Source organism: Anomaloglossus baeobatrachus, chromosome 4 (genome assembly GCF_048569485.1).
Source record: "Anomaloglossus baeobatrachus isolate aAnoBae1 chromosome 4, aAnoBae1.hap1, whole genome shotgun sequence".
In the NCBI taxonomy this organism is placed as follows: domain Eukaryota; kingdom Metazoa; phylum Chordata; class Amphibia; order Anura; family Aromobatidae; genus Anomaloglossus; species Anomaloglossus baeobatrachus.
The window spans coordinates 386213853-386228751 of NC_134356.1; positions in this window are offsets into that span (position 1 = coordinate 386213853).

A 14899-nucleotide genomic window follows, 5' to 3' on the forward strand; every position below is an offset into this window, starting at 1 on the left:
ATTGACAGTGAAATGTCAATAACAGCAGGGGGCGCGTCAGACTTTTTTGCTCCTGAGTTTCTATTACTGTACTGGTCCTGCTGCTTAACCCCATAACGATGGCCTAATGTCTCAAGACGTAGGAAAAACAGGGTACTTGTTCTGTACCAACGCTTTGAGACGTCATGACAAAAAAAAGCCTGTAGCGCCCCCCAGCGACTGAAAATCTCCGGGGTTTCAGCCACCGGGGGTAACTGAGATCCTGGAAGATCATGATTCAGGCCGTTAATTCCGGTCCCCGCTTCCCGCTCACGTGATTACCGGTATACACCGTATACCGATGATCACGGTATAGTAAATGACAGCACCGGTAAAAAATTATTTATCTCCCATCTGGCATGATCAAACATGTCAGCTGGGAGATAAATCTCCTCCCCGGTCCCCTCCGGTCCGCGGGTGTCGCCAAAGTGCCCCCCCCCCCGACCCACCACCCCCTCCATAATCCAAGATGGCGACGCACACAGCAGCGCACCGCCCGCATTCATCTTCCTCCTTTAATTTCTGTTGCATGTGCCATGACACATACGACAGAAAATGGCTCCCTAGGCCCTGCCAGGTCACCCCCTATTCCTCCACGGTGTCCCCCGGTGTTCCCCCGTACCTGTCGCAGCACTGATCCCCCGCGGCCCCTCCTCCTTCACAGCAGACGCTGGTCACATGTGCAGAGCGCGGCTGTCAGCTCAGCTTCCTGCTTTCAGAATCGCTGGCTGTGGCTCGCAATCTGCAGCTGTGACCCGGGGAGGGTAGGTGCAGATTCTTTGCACCCACACTCCTCACATGGAGGGTCTGCACTCCTAGGAAATGGGGGACATGTTCCCTGAACATGCCCCCCATATTCTAGAATGTCCAGAGCTGTCGTGGAACTTCCAATATGGATTACAGGGGACCCAATTTTTTTTTTCTTTTCAATAAATTGGTGAAAGAGGGAATGGTTGGGGAGTGTTTTTTCAAATATTTTTTTTTTTTTTTGTCATTTTTTTTATTACTGTCAATTAGTTATGTCTTGTATCAAATAGACGCCGTGACATCACTAATTGCTGGGATTGATGCTAGGTGACATTACACATCTGGTATCAACCCCATTTATTACCCCGTTTGCCACCGCACCAGGGCAACGGGATGAGTTGGGGCAAAGCGCCAGGATTGGCGCATCTAATAGATGTGGCACTTCTGGGGCGGCTGCGGCCTGCTATTTTTAGGCTGGGAAGAGTCCAATAACCATGGCTCTTCCCACCCTGAGAATACCAGACCCCAGCTGTCGGCTTCACCTTGGCTGGTGATCTAATTTGGGGGGACCCCACGTTTGTTTGTTTTTTTTTTAAAAAAAGAACAGCTTGGGGAGCCCTCCAAATTGATCACCAGCCAAGGTGAAGCTGTCAGCTGTGGTTTGCAGGCTACAGCTGTCTTCTTTACCATAGCTGGCTATCAAAAAAAGGGGGGACCCCACGTCGTTTATTTTAATTATTATTTTTTGTGGGGGCTAAATACAAGGATAGGCACCCTTTAGAGCCACATGAAAGGCACTAAAGAGCACCAGCTTAGAATATGCAGGGGGTGGTACGTTATATTTGTTTAACATCTATGCATTCATCCATTGCAGCATTTTAGGCTGTGTGCCCACAATCAGAGTTTGCAGCATTTTGGGCGCAGAGTGTTTTCCCTGCGTCCATAGCGCTGCGTTGTGCAGTAGAAGCACAGTGGAAGGAGTTTTAGAAATCCCATGCACACTGTGCTTCTTTTCTACGCAGCATAAACCGAGCCTCAGCATGTCAATTTATGCTGCGGAGACAAGAGTGTTCTCTGCAGGTAGAATAGAGCTAAAGTCCACAGCAGCCTGAACCCAAATCGTGGGCATGGGCAGCTGCGTTCTTCCATGGAGAACACTCACATCTGTGCAGGAAGGCTGACACTGTGTACTAGACGCCGTGTCTCTGGATAATGGCCACATAGCCTAAAAGTGAGAAATTTGTTGCTACAGCAACATTTTTGTGAAGTACCTGTGAATTCAACATGCTTACTATACTCCTGAATAAAATCCTTGAGGAGTCCAGTTTCCAAAATGGGGTCACTTGTGGGGGGTTTCTGCTGTACAGGTACTAAAGGGGCCCTGCTAATGTGACATGGTGCCCGCAATTTATTTCAACTTTTCCAAAATTCAACTGGTGCTCCTTCTATTCCAAGCCCTCCCATTTATCCAAACAGAGGTTTTTGGCCACATGTGGGGTATCCCTGCGCTCATAAGACATTAGATAACAACCTGTGGGGTCCACCTTTTGTTGTTGCCTCTTGAAAAAGTAAGAAATTTGATGCTAAAGCAACATTTTTGTGAAAAAAATGAAAATTTTCAATATGGCGACCTAAGCTTATCAAATTCTGTGAAGTACTTGTGGATTCAAACTATTCACTATATACCTAGATAAAAGCCTTGAGGTGTCTTGTTTCAAGAATGGGGTCACTTGTGGGGGACCTCCACTGTTTAGGTACCTTTCCAAATGCAACATAACGTCCGCTAATGATTTCAGCCAATTGTGCAGTCAAATGGCGCTCCTTCCCTTCCGAGCCTCTGCTGTGCACCCAAACAGTTGATTTCCATCACACATAAGGTATCAGCATACTCAAGAGAAATTGCACAATACATTTTATGCTGAATTTTTTCCTTTTGCACTTGTAAAAAAAAAAGCTACCTGGTTGAAGTAACAATTTTGTGGTAAAAATGTATTTTTTTATTTTCACAGCTCAACATTATAAACTTCTGTGAAGCACCTGGGGGTTCAGGGTACTCAATCTAGATAAATTCCTTGAGGGGTCTATTTTCCAAAATGGGGCCACATGTTGAGGAGCTTCACTGTTTAGGCACCTCAGGGGCTCTCCTAATGCAACATGGCGTCCTCTATTGATTCCAGCCAATTTTACAGTCAAATGGCGCTCCTTCCCTTCCAAGCCCTGCCGTGTGCCCAAACAGTTGATTTCCACCACATATAAGGTATCGCCAAACTCAGGAAAAATTGCACAATAAATTTCATAGTGATTTTTTTCCTGTTACCCTTGTGAAAAAAAAGCTACCTGGTTGAAGTAACAATTTTGTGGTAAAATTTTATTTTTCTATTTTCATGGCTCAACGTTATAAAATTCTGTGAAGCACCTGGGGGTTCAGGGTACTTACCAAACATCTAGATAAATTCCTTTAGGGGCCTAGTTTCCAAAATGGGGTCACTTGTGGGGGGTTTCTTCTGTTTAGGTACCTTAGGGGTCCTCCAAATGCGACATGGTGCCCGCAATCTTTTTCAGCCAAATATCCTTTCCAAAACTCAAATACTGCTCCTTCCGTTCCAAGCCCTCCCATTTGTCCAAACAAAGGTTTCAGACCACATGTGAGGTATCACCACGCTCATAAGAAAGTGGGTAACAAGCTTTGAGGTCAAATTTTTGGAATTACCTCTTGAAAAAGTGAGAAAATTGATGCTAAAGCAACATTTTTGAGAGAATTATTAAAATTTTCAATATTACAACGTAACGTTAACAAAATCTGTGAAGTACCTGTGGGTCCAAAATGCTTACTATACCCCTAGATAGAAGCCTTAAGAGGTCTAGTTTGCAAAATGGCGTTACTTGTGAGAGGTTTCTTCTGTTTAGGTACATTAGCGGACCTGTAAATGCAACATGCTCCTTCTGTTCCGAGCCCTCCCATTTGTCCAAACAGAGGTTTCTGACCACATGTGGTGTATCGGCGCGTTCATAAGAAAGTGGGTAACAAGTTTTCTTGTCCATTTTCTTGTGTTATTTCTTCTAAAAGTGAATAAATTTGGGTTAGAGCAACATTTTTAGGTAAAATTTAATTTTGCTTTTTTTCATTCAACATTGCTCTTGTTCATGTGAAGCACCTGAAGGGTTAATAAACTTCTTGAATGTGGTTTTGAGTACTTTGGGGGGTGCAGTTTTTAGAATGGTGTCACTTTTGGGTATTTTCTGTCATCTAGGCCTATCAAAGTCACTTCAAATGTGATGTGGTCCCTAAAAAAATGGTTTTGTAAATTTTGATGTAAAAATGAGAAATCGCTGATAAACTTTGAACCCCTTTAACTTCCTAACAAAAAAAAAATGTGTTTCCAAAATTGTGCTGATGTAAAGTAGAGATGTGGGAAATGTAATTTATTAACTATTTTGTGTCACAGAACTCTCTGGTTTAACGGTATAAAAATTCAAAAGTTCAAAATTGCTAAATTTTCAAAATTTTTGCCAAAATTCAATTTGTTTCATAAATAAACGCAAAAAATATTGTCCTAAATTTGGTACTAACATGAAGTCCAATAAGTGATTAAAAAACAATCTCAGAATCACCGGGATCCGTTGAAGCGTTCCAGAGTTATAACCTCATAAAGTGACACTGATCACAATTGCAAAATTTGGTCTGGTCATTAAGGTGAAAATTAGCTCCGTCACTAAGGGGTTAAACAAACAAATAAACAAAAGATTGAACTGTGCCAAAACAGGAATGCCTGAACTTTCTGTGTTAACTCTTGCAGCATGCTTTTTTCAGCTTACATAGCAAAAACCTGCTGACAGATTCCCTTTAAGAGTGGCCCATTCTTTCAGTGATGTTTGTAAATGTACTGGATTTTATACACCTGTGGCAATGAGTCTGAATGAATAACTTGAATCCAATGGTGTGTGAGGCGTGTCCCTCAATATTTTTTGTCTGTATAGTATATCTTAAATCTAAAAGTGATGATAAGTGCATTATATAATTAAAGAGCATCTGCCAGTAAGCTAAATCACAAAATGTGGAATTAAATCCCCACCCCCAAAAATTCAAGAATTATTCACAGCAATAAAAGGGCAACAGTGTTTATCTGCCCAGGCCACAGAATCTAGCAAAGTAACAGAATGCATCAAAACCCCTTAATAAAAGATGGAGGCAAAACAAGTGCAAAACACCGATGAGACAACCACTCACACACTGCCATTCCATGGAGGAGGTGATTGCTTAGTATTAAAATTGCACACAAAAAGTATTGTATAGGGCGGCATTCACACATGTAGATGCACAATGTCTAAATTATAGCCTATTAGTGACGCCCATTCTGCACCACACAGGAACGGAGACCCCCTCTTTAATCCAAGGCAACCCTCCTAAGCCGTCTGGGATAAATTTTATAATTGTGTATTGTCTCTTTTCTATTCTAATAAAAATTGCAATTATTCATAGACAATTCCTGATTGATTATTCCCGGTATATAGTGGGGGTTGATATATTGGCCATTTAAAATTCCCCTGTTTTTGGCCCAGTTGATTAACACTGTTCCGAGAGGTGTACTGTTTTCCCTCCCTGTAGATCTCACATTTTATGAGGGACCACAGGTTCTCTATGGGGTTCAGATCAGGTGAACAAGGGGGCCATGCCATTATTTTTTCATCTTTAAGACCTTTACTGGCCAGCCACGCTGTGGAGTAGCTGGATGCATGTGATGGAGCATTGTCCTGCATGAAAATCATATTTTTCTGGAACGATACCGACTTCTTCCTGTACCACTGCTTGAAGAAGTTGTCTTCCAGAAACTGGCAGTAGGTCTGGGGGTTGAGCTTCAGTCCATCCTCAACCCGAAAAGGTCCCACATGATCATCTTTGATGATACCAGCCCATACCAGTACCACACTTCCACCTTGCTGGCATCTGAGTCGGAGTGGATCTCTCTGCCCTTTACTGATCCAGCCTCTGGCCCATCCATCTTGCCCATCAAGGGTCACTCTCATTTCATCAGTCCATAAAACCTTTGAAAAATCAGTCTTAAGATATTTCTTGGCCCAGTCTTGATGTTTTAACTTATGTTTCTTGTTCAAAGGTGGTCGTTTTTCAGCCTTCCTTACCTTGGCCATGTCCCTGAGTATGGCACACCTTGTGCTTTTTGATACTCCAGTAACGTTGCAGCTCTGAAATATGGCCAATCTGGTGGCAAATAGCATCTTGGCAGCTTCACGCTTGATTTTCCTCAATTCATGGGCAGTTATTTTGCGCTTTTTTTTGCCCAACACACTTCTTACAACACTGTTGGCTATTTGACATGAAACGCTTGATTGCTCGGTGATCACGCTTCAAAAGTTTGGCAATTTCAAGACTGCTGCATTCCTCTGCAAGACATCTCACAATTTTGGACTTTTCAGTGCCCGTCAACTCTCTCTTCTGACCCATTTTACCAAAGGAAAGGAAGTTGCCTAATAATTAAGCACACCTTATGTAGGGTATTGATGTCATTACACCACACCCCTCCTCATTAGAGATGCACATCACCTGATTTACTGAATTGGTAGTTGGTTCTCAAGCCTATACAGCTTGGAGTAGAACAACATGTATAAAAATTATCATGTGATCAAAATACTCACTTGCCTAATAATTCTGCACACGGTGTATATCGGCATGTAGGTCACAGGAAGCTGAATAAAATGGCTCCTTGACATCTGCAATCTGATATGTTATTCCAGAGAATTCCACGTTTTTCTTACATGTAAAAGAGCTGTTGGCTTGACACTTATCTGCATGAGATTCTACCCCCAAAGCTTATTTTTAGTAAAAGGTGGAGTTACCAGACATAAGATTGGAGCGCAGAAAGCAAGGTGTTATTGTATTTCGCTTCCTATGGCCTGCATGTTCGACAGCTTGGGAGGATTAATCCTACTGATAGATTCCCTTTAAATCTAGGTATGTGTATGTGAGCATTGGAAATCGTATGATTCTAATAACAGGAACAGACATTATTTTTTGTTATAAGCGTATGTGGGGGCCATCATACAGTGTGGGGACTTTTATACAGAGTGGGAGCTACTGCGAGTGAGTGCCATCATGTACGGTCAAGGCCTTTATATATTGTGGATGTATTGTGATGGGCTGTTGTAAACTGTGGGAGCCATTATACAGTGTAGGAACTACTGTGGGGGCCATTTTTACAGTGTGGGTGCTACTGTGGTTGCCCGTCATAAACTGTATGGATTTCTTTGGGGGTCATTATACAGTGTGAGAGCAAATGTAAGTACCATTATACAAATGGTTCTACTGTGGTGGCCCTCTTACAGTGCTGGGGCCCTTATAACAGTGGGTGCCATTATACAGTGTGGGGGCATCCGTGGAGACTATTAAACAGTGTAGAGGATCATGTGGGGGCTATAATACAGTGTGTGGTCCAATATACAGTGTTGATGCTACTGTGTAGACCATTTTATAGTGTGAGAGCCATCACATCATGTCAACCATAATACTTTGTTTTGGGGGAACTCTGGGCCCATTATACTGTGTGTAGGGAATCTGTGGGCCCATCATACTTTCTATAGGGGAGATGTGGGCCCCTCATACTGTGGGGGCCATTATACCATTTGGGAACACTGTGAGGACCATTAAACAGTGTGGAGGCTACTGTGGAGGCTTTTATATAGTGTGGACCATTATACAGTGTGGGTGCTACTGTGGGGGCCATTTTACAATGTGGTGGCGATAATAGTGAATGAACCATTATGCTGTGTTTTAGGGGACCTGTGGGCCCATTATACTCTGTATAGGGGGGCTGTGGGCCCATCATACTTTGTATAGGGGAGATATGGGACCATGATACTGTGCATAAGGGAGCTGTACATGGGAGGCCATTATTAAATGTTAAGTTGACACTGAAGAACCATTATTGTTAAAGGGGTACTGAAAGTGTGAAAGTCAAAAGAATACACATGGTATTATTACGTTCTGAGGCAAAATGTGGGGATTATTTTATTGGGCACTTGCACAGGGCATTGATATTCTCTAGGATGCAATTTTACCAGTTAGATGGTACAAAGGAGTTATTCTATTTTTTAAAGGGCACAGTGGTGGTCTTACTATGTGGATTAGTAAGAGGTGCACAGTTTTTGTGGCACACAGCAGGGGCAGTAATATGGACATGTGTATGTGAGCATTGGAAATTATGGTGTGTCAGCAGGATGAGGAGGTTTTGCAGTTTAGAAATAGATTAGGATGAAGTTGGAAAAGTGAGAAGTGAGATGTGTGTCTTTGTTGTTATCTCTACAGACGATTTGTGGCTGGAGAAGTTGCCATGTCAATCTGAGCAAGATGGAAAAGACAGGAAAGGTGAAAGACTCAATCAGTAACTCACTTGTAAGTAACTGAGCTGTAGTCTCTTTTATGTTCTGCGGTGGTGCCTACTCTATACGCTTCCAATATCACGGTAATATCAATGTTGGAATTGTATAGAGGTTTTTTTTTCAGTAACAGCCCAGTTATCTGATGAGTTTCCCCTATACATATTATTAGGGTGCACTACCATAGTTGTAATCAGGGTTACCTGTTTAGGGGGCCCATTCAGATGTCCCCTTCCCATCTGAGCTGAACCCCTAGGTATGCCTCTGGCCTGGTTCTAAGTATATTGTAACCTAAAGCATTGTTTTAAAGTAGGCTCTATGATGTCCCAATCTCTTGAGAATCAATTGCCAAGATGTCCACACCTACATGTTGAAATTCCAGTTCATTTTTCTTACATCTGCAGATGTCAATGCTCTAGTAAGTTTGCGTTGTTGAGCTTGTGCTTATACACAGTAGCTTATCTGAAAAAGTAGGGCCCAGTGAGAAGCAAGAGGGAGGGGGAAAGCAGCAGCTTGAGTCCGGAGATAAAGAAGATGGATTTCAGGCTATGAGAAATTCCCTTATAACATGTAGTCAAGCTAAAATCCCCAAAAAAATATGCATGTTTTTAGGCTCACAACTACAAATCCACCATAACTGAATAAAACACTGGGATAAACAGGAACATTTCATAAAGATTAATCAAAGGTCAACCTGTGAGGGTGTATTCTGTCTGGCTTTTTACCAGCAAGAGGCTTTTCTAAGAATGCTAATTTTCCAAATATTTTTATTTTAACTAGGGTAAACAGGCTGACAACTCAATGAACAAGCAAACATCAGTAGGGTGAAATGATTTTTATGCTTGCTTAATAATCATCATTCTCAATGGGGTCGAGGCGGACATACTATTGGTGCAACCTGTGCAGCTGTGGAGGGACGCAAGAAGTAAGGGGACCCGCTTCTACCACCAAATAAGGTGGAATTGTTCATTATGATGAGCTATTGGACAGTAAAGGACCCATGCATTATTCTTGTACAGGGCTCCTCTTTAGTCTGTGTACGCTCCTGGTTCTTAGCATCACAATATTCTCTATAGAGAGGACATGTAATGCAGAGGACAAGGGAAGTCTATATGTGGCGCCCTGGACTAGCCAGGTCGTCACAGGTAACACACACAACCCCCCACCACCCTAGGCAGTTACATTAGCCAGACACAAAACCCTTGTTGCCTCCCTCCAGGGTCTCATGTCCACACCAGGTGGGGCGAAGCCAGGCGGTTGGCCCTGCCCACCGAGGAGTTCACAGGCCTGGAGGCGGGAAAAGCGAGTAGTTCAGTGGAGTGAAGTCTTGGAGGTTGAAGTGAGAGGAGTTAAGTGGAGAGAGGCTGGGTGTGTGGCCCAGGCACTGACAGTAAGTTTGGCAGACGGTGGCGGCCGTCTGCAGGAGTGGTGGATCAACGCGGAACCTTAGGACTGGGGTCGGGCGGTGGCCCGCCGGTACCGACCGGGGAGCGAAGTGAAGCTAGCACACACAGGCAGGGCCATTGGACCCCAACTAGGCTTGGAGTCACCATCAACAGTCAAATCCGAGTGTGACAGGAACCCCAGGGGTTTCCTAACAACCAAAGACCCGTTAGAAGGCAACCGTCTGCACCGTGAGGGTATACAGCCACCACCAACAGCTAGAGACCTAAGGGCTCCTCCGGCATCCATACACCGGGGAGCGGACTACCGTTGGGTAACCATCGTAGTCAAGACAGTACACAAAGGTGCAGGGAAAGACAGCCGCCATCACTTGTCCAGGGAGAGACACTGCAGCCGGCTGCGGGACCCATCCATCCAGCCGTTTGGTTTACCGGAGACTTTGTGCATCTCTTGCTGAGTGAGTACACCCGTGCCATCCGGCACCGCGCCGCGCTGTCCCTGCAACCCTGCACCTCACCAACCCTGCCTCCCCGTCACACCACCGGGCCCAGGGACCACCAACCCCTACCCACGGAGGGGGGAAAACAACATCCCAGCTGCTCCCTACCATCACTCCCGGGATCCCCGTCACCAGCAGCGGTGGTGCCCATCTTCAATACAACCCGTGGGTGGTGTCACGGACTAAATCCTCAAACCAATGAATCCCCTTTTCACTCACGGGTGAGGAGCGCCGCTCAAGTCCCCGTATCCGGCCCACCGCTCGAGCCACCGAACAGCAGCAGCAGCGCCGGACCCGAGCGTTAGCGAGCGCAGCGCCCCGCCGCCCGCGACATAGACACACACAGAGCAATTGTATTACTGATTGCTGTGTGTGCATGAAAGTGGGACAGCTTGTCTGAACAGGCCACGTATCGTCCTGAATGTAACCAATTTTCAGTTATTAATGGCCACAGGACAATAAGTGGAAACACACCCTATGATAACATTGTTAATCATCAAAGTGGCCTAATTGCCATAAGTTCTACTTAATATTGATCACCCAGAGCACCACTATGGTTTTTGTACAAGGACAACTTTAATAGTATAAATTATTATTGATGCTCTCCAGTGGTTTATTATATCTGTAGACAACCATAGCAATGCACTGCAGAACAATAAATCCATCTCATGTTAAATATACTGAGTCAAGAGTTCCATCCTCATACATTGGTCCATCAGTTCTATACCATTCATAGAAAATAATAACACCATGTAGTGAACCAAAGCACCACTCAAGTTCCTGTTCATCCCAGAATCCAGCCATCTAGTCTAGAAGAATGCGCAATTACGTACAGTAGTAGTGCGATTACTAAGATTAATAGAATTGCAGAATTCCCGGAAGGAATGATTGGCATTATTACATACATTAGTGTACAGTAATGTAAAAATGTTTTTCTTATTCAGCAAACTGTACATTTTATATTCAATTATACACCACCTAATGTACTTATTTAAAATGAACCTTAAATAATTGACACCGCAGACACCGCCGCTCCTGTCACCTCCACGCAGCAACTGAGGTGAGTAGCGCGATCAGCTGAGCTGTCACTACGGTTACCCGCGGCCACCGCTGGATACAGCGGTGGCCGTGAGTTACCTGACTGACAGCAGCTGATCGCGCTACTCACCTCAATAGCTACGTGGAGGTGACAGGAGCGGCGGTGTATTCTGCAGATCCTGTCACCTGCATGCAGCAGAGCTGGATGCGACGCTGGAGGTCCGTGGATTACGCCGGATATGGAGGGCTTTGTCGGGGTTAATAAATTGGTGATGAGGGACTTTGTTAGTGTTTTTTATTTCTAATAAATTATTTTTTCGGGTGTGTGTGTTTTTTAACTGTCACTTACAGATTAATCATGGAAGGTACCTCGGGGAGACGCCTGACATGATTAATCTAGGACTTATTGGCAGCTATGGGCTGCCAATAACTCCTTATTACCCCGATTATCAACGCACCAGGGCAAATCGGGAAGAGCCGGGTACAGCCCCAGAACTGTCGCATATAATGTATGCGGCAATTCTGGGCGGCTGCTGACTGATATTGTTAGGCTGGGGGGCTCCCCATAACGTGGAGCTCCCCATCCTGAGAATACCAGCCTTCAGCCGTATGGCTTTATCTGGCTGGTATTAAAATGGGGGGGACCGCACGCCGGTTTTTTTAATTATTTATTTATTTATTTTACTGCACAGTATAGACATGCCCACCGGCTGCTGTGATTGGGTGCAGTGACACAGTTGTCACTCAGCGTGGTGGGCGTGTGTGACTGCAACCAATCACAGGCGCCGGTGGGCGGGTAAAGCAGGGAATACGAGATTGATTAATGGGCGGCCGGCTTTTTCAAAATAGTAAAAGCCGCCGGAGTTTTTATAACAGCCGTGCAGCGCCGAGCTGGAGATCGGGGAACGGTAAGTATGAGAGAGGGGGGAACTGACCGACAGACAGCTAGAGGGACAGATAAGACAGAGAGACCGACCGACAGACATAGAGACCGACCGACGGTCTGAGGGAGAGAACGAAACAGAAAAAGAAAAAAGACCGACATCACATGAAAAAAGCACAAAACGTACAGAGAGCAAACAGAGATGCGTCCGTGTCACTCGGACGTGCGCACAGACCCATTGACTTTCATTGGGTCCGTGCTGTGTGTTGCGTGCAGAAAACTGACATGCTTCTGTGCAAAACGCACACAGGTACGGATCACGGACACGGACAAACGGACATGCATCAAAAACGCAGGTGGAGCTTTTATCATACAATAACATTGGTGCACGTTTGGCCGTGTCTCCAGTATACACGGAAACGGACCAAACACGCACGTGTTTCACGGATGTGTGTTTCAGGCCTTACATAAACTTTACAGAATATTATTCCCAATTATCTTCTGCAAGCTTGTTGCTCTTTGTTTGTAAGAAAAAATCCTGCAAAAATTGTGTCTTATAGGCAGCTTCCTCTGAGAACTCTGATAGACCATCCTTCCTAATCACTGTGAGAACTGCTCTGTCTTCCTGCCCTGTACTGATCACAAAGATCAGTGTAAAGAAGCTACCAACAACTAACTGTATGGACGCTGCCTTGAAAAAACCTCAAACCGTGGTAATGTATATTGTCTGTGTGATTAATGTAGCTGAGCTGTGTGTATGTATATATGTGTGTGCATGTAGCAAAACTGTGTGTATGTAGGGAAGCTGTGTGTGCATGTTACAAAGCTGTAGCTGTGTATGTATGGAGCAGAAATACGGGTATATGTATAAAAGGCGTGTGTGTATGCAGGGGAGATGTGTATGTCGGGCCCCGGGTACGCTGTGTCGGTGCATTACCTTCAGGGACTCCGCTGTCAGTCTGGATCTTGTCACCGGTAGGAAATCTTCTGTTGATCGTGACGCCACTCTCAGTATTGCGGTCAGTGGGGACCGCCACTGCAGGTTGAGGGACGCCTGGGGCTGATGGTGAGTGCAGTTAGTTGGAATAGCCTCCTGAGAGTGAGGCAAGCCCCAGGGCCTGTGTAGGATATGTAGAACTACAAGGCGCAGAATGACTCCACACAAGCAGGATGTCTTTCAGGGTTTTTACTCACAGTTGTTGGCAGGGTGAGTGACCCGGGCGTAGCTGGGATGAACCAAGTGGGAACCAGGTATCCTTCAGGCTGACTTCTGATGGTGACTACCAACTCGCCTTCCTTAGCCCTTGGTGGTTTGGGGTAACCCCGACTTTTAGTCCCTATGGGGGTCACCCAGGGAAGTTGCTGAAGCCTCACTCCCCTTCGTTTGCCGTGTGCTTGTTGCCTGGGCCAGATCACTCCAGCTGCTTGCCTCCTGTGACCTGTGGGCCCTAACTGTGGCTACGTGGCTGCGGCTTTTGTGGTGTTGTGGCGTGGGCTTTGAGAGCCCCACACCGGCAGGTTTAGCAGGGAAAGGTGGATCTATCGCCGCTCCGGGATCTGCCGCCCGTTTGGGCCTGGTTCTCCCTAGCAGTCTCTTTACTTCCCACTCTGTGCTCTCTCTCTAGCTGGAGATGGGTTTCGGGTAGCCCTCCTAGGTGACCGTTCTCCCCCGTCGGTAGCCACTGCGCGGACGCTGTCAGACTACAGCAGCCCACGGGATCTGCTCCTCTCTGAGCTCCCTGGACTCTGCACTGAACTGGCTCACTGCTCCTCCTCTCCTGTTCTTGCCTACGCCACCTAGCAACCAGATTCTCTTACCACACCCCTTGAGTGGAGATGGAGGCTTTTGGCCCCCTCCACTATTCCAGTGGAGGTCAAGGCTTTTCCCCCTCCTGGGATCCCCAGGGGTCCTCTCAAAGGTACATGTGTGAGACCTGATCACTATGCGCCTGTGTAGTCACACCTCGGTCAGCCTTCTGGATTACCTGTATTGTACTGTCCCCAGCATGGGTGCAGTACTCAGTGGTGCCTGACCAGGTCAGGGGCGCCACATTCCCCCTTAGTTATCACCAGCACGTCCTCGGGCTGCAAGACAACATTTTAAAATGCATAAAACATTAAAACATGGTAAAACATTTTAAGATCACCAGGTACCATACATCACCACCCTCCACCCACAAGTCCGTTAACCCACCCAAAACCCTTTCACGTTGGCCGCGCCTTCAGCCACTTCTGGCAGGATGTAGAGGCGGCTTTTATGGGCTGGTGGTTTCAGGGTATACCTGGCCTGGTGGATCCGCGCCTTCAGCCTCTTCTGGCAGGATGTAGAGGCGGCCTCCACAGTTGGTGCTGACCAGGTACCCTCTTTGTGGTGGAGAGCCAGGCCCCATAAACAGGCATGCTCTCTGGTTGCAGGTGAGCCAAGGCCCTATATACGGACGTGCTCCCTGGTTGCAGACGAGCCAAGCCCCTAAACAGGCTGGCTCTGGTGGTGGTACCCTCTGGTGTAACTATTTACACTGCGAGAGTTTGTGGCTATAGCCAGTTCATAGCCTTAAGGTTTATTTCTCACATCAGTTTATGTGGGCACATACTTAAACTTTAAAACGTTGCAAACTTCAAACTGGTCAAAACTTTAACTTTTCAACTGCTGTACTTCTTACTTTACATGGATTCCTCCTCACCAGGGCTTGGGCCTGTAGGGCTGCGGCACCTGCTGCTTTCTCGGCCTTTTTCTTCATCCGTGGTGGTCTCATCGGTAGGTTCCTTGTCTTTTCTTTCTCTGTCTTCCTCTGTTTCTTTTCCTGTGTCTGTTTCTTTATCTTGTAGCATGGGATGGCTGTGGGGTTTGCTGGTACATGGTGCTACATCGAGCGCATACCACCCTCTCTCTCCTTGATGCATGGTAAATTGTACGGAGT